Genomic DNA, 9,190 nt, shown 5'->3' on the forward strand with positions numbered 1-9,190 from the left:
ACGCAAGCTTGTTTGTGAGAGTTTTGAGATAAGCACACAACTCTTTCTGTGTTGCAGCCACGTCAGTCTGAACCTTCATGAGATCAACTATGGTAGGCTGATTTCCTCTTGTTTCTTCAGGAGATCAACCGAATAGTGGATTGTTAATGGCGCCAGTGTCGTCACTTGCAGGGGTGATCACTGGAGCATCAGTGCTTGTAGGATTAGTAGTGGCAGGCCGGAGGAGTGGTGTTAGCAATACCACTAGAACTTGCGATGTTAGGGTCGGGTGTTAACCCAGATTGCCAGACCTAAGATCGACCATATTTGTGAGAATTGAGGTTGTAACCAATGATCTCCCACTGTGGTCGCCAATCTGTGAATGGGAAAAAACGATTTGCTGGTTTTCACGGGATTGGGGAGACGAACGTACGGAGGAGACTCCTTGAACCGAGCGAAATGTTCAACCTCACACAGATGCACTGCAAGAAGGGAGTGCTTTGAATTCGAGAGATCAATCTGTAGTACTCCGGCCTAAACCAAGACAATGGCCGTTCCATAGTAAATTCGGTCACAAGAGAGGGTGGGTTGATCTGTAGGAGGGAAGCTGAGAAATGTGTGGAATCAATGGTAATCAAAGATTGTAGGTGTGTTGTGAATTCTGAATAAGATAAGTTCTGAATGATTGAATCTCTGTTGAGAGTAATTACTCAGATGTTGAGTTAATCTCGTGTTATCTGTGAGACGTGAGATCCTTGTTCTTCCTTCAATCATGATTTTAGAGACTTATTTATATTGCTGGAATTGTAGGCACCATGATCCCATGAAGTTTGACAGTTGATGGAATCAAAAAGTGGGGAAGTGGAAATCGTGTTTGAAACCAGTTGCTCATCGTGCGGAGACTTGGTCGATTTTCCATCCACTACTTTGTTAACTCCTTCAACTGATTGCACGACTTGCTAACATTTCATCGTGTATATGAACACACGTGCCGTAGATCGCCAGACCAAAACCCTAGTTGATATCCCCCAAAGTGACACGATTGATGTCTCGTGAACGTGGAGTCTGCAGGGCAGACGTGTATTTAGTCAGTTGCTGACTTCATGGGACGATGAGTTCATGTATTTGCTGAGTTGAACATGATTCTGCAAAATGTTCTGAAACTCATGAATTGAACGTGTCCGTTGAGAGAGAGGTGTAATTCTCAAATTGAGGTGAGCAAGTATTGCTCATTCGATGAATTGTTGAATATTGATAGTTGAACCAATATTCCTTGGTTTGAGCAAATATTGCTCATCTGAGCAAGTGTTGCTCGTCTGATGAATTATTGGCAGCGTGACCGAAATAAAACATTAATTAGAATACTGGTAGTTGAACCGAGTATAATAAAATGGTGATCATTAGATCGTCGTAAAATTATTAGCGTTCGAATATGGAATTATGATCCTTGGACTCAGAAACCTTAATTTGATCAATTGATGACCGAGTGATAGTTTATTGAAAATTTAACCATGGAATGAAGGAGGACCGGCTACATGAGACCGTGGGTCGACCATGTAGCGTCCATATGCTCGCGTGAGCAAATACCAAGACCCCTTGAAGAGTTGGTGAAAAGATGATCAAATGCTGGTTCAATCATTTTTCATATAATGCACGTCTGAGCCTTAGGTGATAAAACCTAATTAATTATGAAGAGGTGAGGGACCGACCAACGGGTCATGAAACCGGCCTTGGGTGGTCACGGGATAGACTGACGATCATTCTATGAAATTCCAAAATTATTTGGAAGAGTTTTGGACCTAAACGTGCAATTGCGCAAATTAGGTCAAATCGTGAAAATACGTGGGACCGGCTTCTTGCAAGCCAAAGAGCCAACCTTGGTCGGTCAGGGTAACATGCTCACGTCTCCAGGGTGTCCGTGTCTTGATCCTGAGAATTTTGATATTTTTTGGCGTGCGTTTGAGCAACCATTTGAGAAAATATGACAAAATCAGGGTTTTGCTGAAACCGAGGAAACTTCATGAGATGAAGGAAAATAATTATAAAATGAAGGAATAATAATGAGGCGTGGGACCGCTGAAGCCAAGGCATGGCCGGACGGCTAGTGACCACGGTCCCATGGTGCCTTTTCCTAATTTTATATTATTTTTCGTGATTTTATGAATATATCATGAAATCAAGGAGTTTTGTTAAAATTAAGGAGTTTCCTTAAAGTGAAAGAGTTTCCATGGGATCAAGGAAGCAAATAATATTAAAAAATAATAAAATAAGGGCGTGTGGGACCGGCTGAGGCATGGCCGGCCGGCTGGGTCCCGGTCCCGTGTGTTTTCCCTATTTTTATGTATTTTTTCCATGATTTGAAGGAATTTTCATAATTTGAGAGAAATACCATGAAATCAAGGAATTTAATGGGATCAAGGAAACCTTAAAATAATAATAATAAAATAAAGGGACGTGTGGGACCGGCTAGGGCCCGATCCCACGGGTTTCCCTAATTTTATATTATATTTTTCATGGATTTATGAAAATACCATGAGATTAAGGAGTTTTCATGAGATTAGAAAAATAATAATAAAATAATGAGGAACCATGAGGTGTGGGGCCGGTCGGGATCAAGACATTGCCGGTTGGCCAATAATCACGGCCCCACAATGTTTTTCCCAATTTTATATTATTTCCTTGCACTAGTGGAAAACAACAATTCAACGACCGCCACGACACGTCATATATATGAATTAAACGACCTGTTCTAGGGTTCTCTGAATTGGTGCGAAGGAAACACCATGAAACTGAGGAGTTTCCTCAAAACGAAGGATATTTGTTCAAATGAAAGGATTTTCATAAGATCAAGGAAAATAACAAAAAAATATGATAAAATATAAAACTGGTGTGGGATTGGCCACGGCACGGCCGGCCGGCCGGTGATCCCAATCCCTCAGCACCTTGGTCAATATTTAATTATTTATTATTTTCCTTCCTATTTTGCATAGGTTCGTCGTTTCATCGTATTTTGAAATACTCGTTCGTGCGGTGATTATTAGTGCATCATCGTTGAGTACACTTGCACCTTTTGAGCCGGGGCTTACTCAGAGGTAGCTCAGATGCCCGTGTGTTGAATATCTATTACTAACCCATGGAATTCTGCTGGGAAGAACCATAGATTGAAGTAACGAAACATTGCGAAAATATTTGAATATTTTCGGAAATTCAGTGGATGAATCCAAGAATTTAGGAATAATTAACTTATGGCTCTATACTAGCAGAGCAAGCTGTCTATGAGCATTAATTATTCTGACATGAGCTTGTTGTAGCTTCATATCCTTTATATAGTCAGGGAAACTTGTTGTTGGTATCTTGAAGACGTTATCGATCTATACTAGCAGAGCAAGCTGTCTAGGAGCCGTCAATCTCGTGATTCTATAGAGAAATAATTACTGAAGTGTTCAGTATTCATGAGATATGTCGTTGTCCAGCCGAGAGACTACATATCCGCATATACTCTGAGAGAAAGTATTCTCAGTCAGAGATTTGATGAGAGACCCGTGTCTCAATATTCACGTCTGATTGCTGGATCAGAAGTTCGTATAATTATGGATTTACGATTTTAGCCTTTGTCGAAAATCCACCATCTACAGGTTCACATACCCAGTACGCCTACCCTAGCAGCTTGAATTCATGAACTGGTCCATAAGTATGCGCACCCTACACACACCTACCCACTACGAATTAAGCAGATGCTCATAAACTATTTTCGTTAATATGTTTGGCATTGCTACAACTCTGATAAATACTTGTAAGACAATTTGTACCACAAAATCACTTTGTGTTTGTGAATCATGCTTTAACTACCGAGTGTTAATGAACACAATTGTGCTTATAATTTCATAAGGCATGTTTCCAAGAATTATCATTATATACGGTTAAAGTACTCTGGACCATTGTGTATATTCTTCTATGTAATTTTAAGAGAAACTTATCATATGCTTACGTGAATTCCTACCAAGAATTTCATCTAAACTGAAAAAGTATTTGCTTAAATCTCAAGTTATCTTAGTTTGAATTCAAAGCTAATCATATTCTTGAATATCTATAAATAAGGAGACTCAAACAACTGGGAACTTCAATCCTTAACACTTTTTGTCCTAATTACTTGCTAGAGTCGTCCTCTATTAACCTAGGTTTCCTCCGAGAAACATAATTAGGTTTACGACTTAAAGACTTCAGTTAGGGATTCGTGAAACCAGGTCCGACTATCTTTACCTTGATAGTTAGTGTATCTTAATATTATTCGTATTGATTGTCTATGTTTTCGTCAACCTCCAATAAAGAACGAGATATATAGAAATCGCAAAGTTCTCTACGCCTCAAATTTTGTGATTCCTAAAGATAAATATCTAAAACTCTTTTTTATTGATCGGTTTAGATTGTTCTTGAAAGGTGATTACTAATCAGGCTTCTCATCTAACTGAGTGTAAGTGTTCCGGACTTGTGAGGCTTGATAGATTTGTCTATTGCAAACATTTTTCCAAGCCTTAATCTAAACAATCTAAAGGGAAATCAAATAGGCTTATTTGTTAAAGGCAGATTGGTATCAAAAGTCTTCACTTAGGTTGAAACAACTCTTAGGCTGTAAATGACGTCATATAAGGGAACCAATTGCGTTGAGATTTGCGAGGTTCAAGAGACGCAAGGAAAAGGAATTCAACTTAATTGATTAGAGGGTTAATTCGGTCCCAATACATTCCAGTCTGAAGACTGATAGTAGGCTAGTGTCTGTAGCGACTTAATACATTTGGACGAAGTTCCGGGATTTTTCTGCAGGTGCACTTTTCTTCGTTAACAAAACTTCTTGTATCTTGTGCTTTTTCTTTTCCGTATTATATTATTTTATCTTTATAATAGGAATATCACAAGTAGTTCGTATTTAATCTAGGTAGTAAGTCCTTATTAATTGTGATCAATAACGATACTTGTTCTTATTGAAATGGTATCTTGAAAGATAGATAACAAGTTTCATACTTGGAAGAATTAATATCCTCTTGATTTGGATACGACTAGATTGATCTTGGATGTTGATTTATGAGATCGTCCAAGAACACTTCTACACAATCACGTTCACAAACTTTGTTATCTAGACATATTAATTGTGGAAGAGATATGAGAAACTCTATATACATATTGTGCAAGGACCTTTAATTAGATCTACTTGCAATTGTATTAGGTTTTATCTATACAAGTTATTGAACGACAAAGTTGATGATTACTTGGCACCCATTTCTTTTCATTAGGTATCTTCACCTTTATGTTTATCTTCTATCTATCAAAGAATAAATTCTTGACTTTAAAAAGTTAGAATTGACCATTGAGCTGGTCAAACTGTCGAATGAATTAGTTACAAGAATTGTATTTTGCTTTTATCTGTAAAGGATTCGAAAACTTGAAAACACAAGGGATACCAAATACACCCAACTTTTTCGTTTGGCAACATGTATAGACAAAACTTAATAAAATAACAAGTAGATCAACTGAATGATCCTTGAAAATATGTATATAGTGTTTATATCTCAACCTCTACTCAATCAGTTTGCATACCCGATATCCATACCATAAAAAGTTTGTTGACTCATGAACCAGGAAGGTATGCATACCGGAAAAGATCTGTTGGTTTCTAAACCGTAAAGGTACCATACCTAGTATGCAAACCGGAAAAGATATGTGGATTCCTAAACCCGTTTTTGTCTTAATGGTACACATACTATGACTAAAAAAAATCATGAACAGGTACAATACACATACCTAAGGCTGCCAACGGGTACCCAATTACCCAGAGCCGAACCGGACCCGGGTGTATCGGGTCCTAAGATTGTGCCCATTAGCAAAATCACTATCCGACGGGTAGACCCGTTAGGAACCGATAAGTTTTCAGGTCCTAACTGGTATTACCCGACGGGTACCCGCCGGGTATCGGGTACCGAATATTTATCTTTTATTTGTTAATTTTACTTAAAATGGTAAGATTTAGTATGGCTTCGCTTGAATTTTTTTTCATTTTTCCTTTATTTTCTTACGTTTAATGTTAATACATTTATATAGATATATAGATATAATAATAATTTATATGAAAAACTATAAGATTCAAGCTAACAATAAAAACGTCCTAGCTCAGCTGGTCATCCCCGTTTCTCAAAGATTCATGCGCCACAGGAGGTCCCGCGTTCGAGCCCCCAATGGCGTAATATTGCAGGAATTAACATGGAAGGTAGAGTTAGCTTTCCCCCCTTGTGACACAATCTCAACCCCCCCATCTGCTTCGGCTCCCTTGGCTAGGTTACCCATGAGGGTCGCTGGTAGGCTAGCACGGCAACCTGTTCAATTAATGTAGTAGCACGTTGTTGGAGCTTAGCTTGTTAGGCTTCCAACTAGTTAATGTAATACTCTTTAGCTAACATAACAAATATAAAAATAAATTATAAAAAAATATAGTTGTTTTTAGAGGACCCGATAAATACCCGGACACGACGGGTAATTAAGGTTTTTAACAGGTCCGGCTTCGGGTCCATCAATTTAGGAACCGGACCCGGAACCGACTAAAATTACCGGTTTTGGTTCTGAGTAGTATACTACCTGAACCCGATAGGACCGGTTGGCACCCCTACACGTATTAGGTACACGTACTTACCCTGTCGAATATTTTCAGATGCATCAGAATTATTTCTAATGAGATAATCGGCATTTGAACAACTCTCTAAAAGCACTATCTAGACATGATTGATCACAAATGTGATTCAAGATTAAAATTCTTAAAGTGCTATATGAAAATGGTTAAACATATAGTATTATAGTTCGATTGGCTAGTTTCGACTAACCTTTCATGAACAAGTCATTGTACACGATTCGGTTATGGTTCATCCTAACCAGAGTGTATATTCTGCTATGTTAATCTCAAAGTCAATTTTTTCATCTTACGGTGATTATTTATTGCTTGATTACAAAGCTACCTTAGCTTAAATCCAAAGCAACCTTGACCTTGAAAGTCTATATAAGGAGAACCTCTAACAACTGGGATTTTTTAATCCCTGATATTATTCTTGTGTGTCCTAGTTGTAAACTAGAGTCGTCCTCTCATTCAAACCCTTCTAGGGTTTAGCGACTAAAAAGACTTCACTTAGGGATTCATGAAGCCAGGTCCAACTATCTTTATCTTGATAGTTCGTGTATCCTGATCTTGATTTGATTGTTGAGCTTGCTCCAACAAACAAGATAGATAGAAATCACAAAGTTTCTTCGTCTCAGACTTTTTGATTCCACGAGTTTATATTTGTGAGGTGAATAACAATCTAGGCTGCTCTTCGGGAGTCATAAGACCGGATTTTTAGGTTTGCTAGACTTTGGCTATTGCAATCAATTCCCTACCTCACCTTGATATTCGATCAGAACGAAAATCATATATAAGATTATATGTGGGAGGCAGATTGGTTTAAAGTTTTCAATTGAGTTGAAGCAACTCTTAGGCTGTAAAGGACGCCAGCTAAGGGAAACAATTGCGCGGAGTCCTGCCGGATTCAAGAAGCGTAAGGAGCGCGACTGTAACTAAATTGTTGTGACGGTTTAATTCGGTCTCAACGACATTCCAGTTCGAAGTTTTGATAGTATGCTAGAGTCTGTAACGACTTAATACAATTTGGTGTTCAATCTGGACAAGGTCTCAGGGGTTTTCTGCATTTGCGGTTTCCTCATTAACAAAATTTCTGGTGTCTATTTTATTTCTTTTTCCGCATTATATTGTTTATCTTTATAATTGAAATATCACATGTAAGTAAATCAATCAAATTAGATATATCCATCCTTGTTTGTTGGTGGTGTATTTTGGTACCCCCGCGTTTTCAACATTGATAGACGCATATATGTGTATATTTTGGTCTCAATTATGTGTATTGTTAGTGCTCGATTTTGTAGTTATTTGATTATTTTATGTTTTTGTAGGTGTTTTTGGAGAAATAAGCTTTTACGGAGAAATTGGCTCGAAAAGTGGTTCCAGGAGAAAACTGTTAAGGGGCACCTCAGCTAGATAAGGGGCATCCCATTTCCAGGGCAACTACTATTGGCAGACCCGTATATGATAGGGGGAGGTCATCTCCTACATTTTGAGTTTTCAAAATTGGCGGGAAATTGTGCTCTTCATAGGGCAGATTAAGGTTCAGATTTTGGGAGATTTCGGACGAGATTCAATTGCCAGAACTAGGTTCAATGAACCTGTTTGGGCTTAACAGGGATGCTATGAGCAATTTCTTCGATCCAGTTGGGCTGGATAATCCGGTGTTGGTGAAGAGTAGAGGTTAACTCAGGCTTTTGTGGTCCGAAGATACGTGAGAGCTTTCTAGGAATTTTCCTCGGAATGATTCACCGGAGTTAAACAGGGAAAATATTGATCTTAGAAACGTAAGAAAGAAACTTTTCATCGAATCTCGATTAAACGGGGCATTGATATATTCTTGGATTTTGTTTGAGGAAGTTACGAGTAAAAACATACAAGATATCCTCCCTATTATCTCATTCTATACTTGCAAGGGTCTGTAATAACTCATCAACTGTGATTGACGCGGAAAGAAGAAATAAAAATGGAAATAATATCGTGACTTGACCGAGGGAGGAAAAGAGGTATTTTTAGAGTTTTCTTGCTCAAGAGAGTTGTTGTTATGTATATAAAGGGATTAACGAGTCACAAGTGAGAGAGCGGAGAGTTAGGGTAGTTTTAGAGCAACAAAAATCGCTGGAGAGCGATTCTGCAGTAGCAGCAGAGAAGAGGAAGAAGAAGAGTTGCAGAAGAAGTGTCTTTCTCAAGAAACCTAAGCTGAAGAACATATAGATGCAAATAACAGTCGTAGTCAATGTTTTATATTCAAACTATTCCGTAATAGTCCATTAGTCACGTCTATCTTCAGTTAATAACACCTCTTGTAATGGTGTCTTCTGTAACGTCCATCAAGTGTTGCAGATTCGCTGAATCATCATATTTCTTCAATAAAAACACCTTTTTGATCTATGAATTATTATTTTGAGTGTGTTATTGACATGAAACGCTAAACCCCATCACTGAGATGACAGGGGAAGCCTTATCACAATTGTTTGGTAATTATAATTGATTCTTTATGACTGTTTGCACTTATTTTAATAGATTTATGATTTTCACTAATTAGTTGTGATTTCGTTT

The sequence above is a fragment of the Papaver somniferum genome, chromosome 1 (assembly GCF_003573695.1).
Source record: "Papaver somniferum cultivar HN1 chromosome 1, ASM357369v1, whole genome shotgun sequence".
Classification (NCBI taxonomy): Eukaryota; Viridiplantae; Streptophyta; class Magnoliopsida; order Ranunculales; family Papaveraceae; genus Papaver; species Papaver somniferum.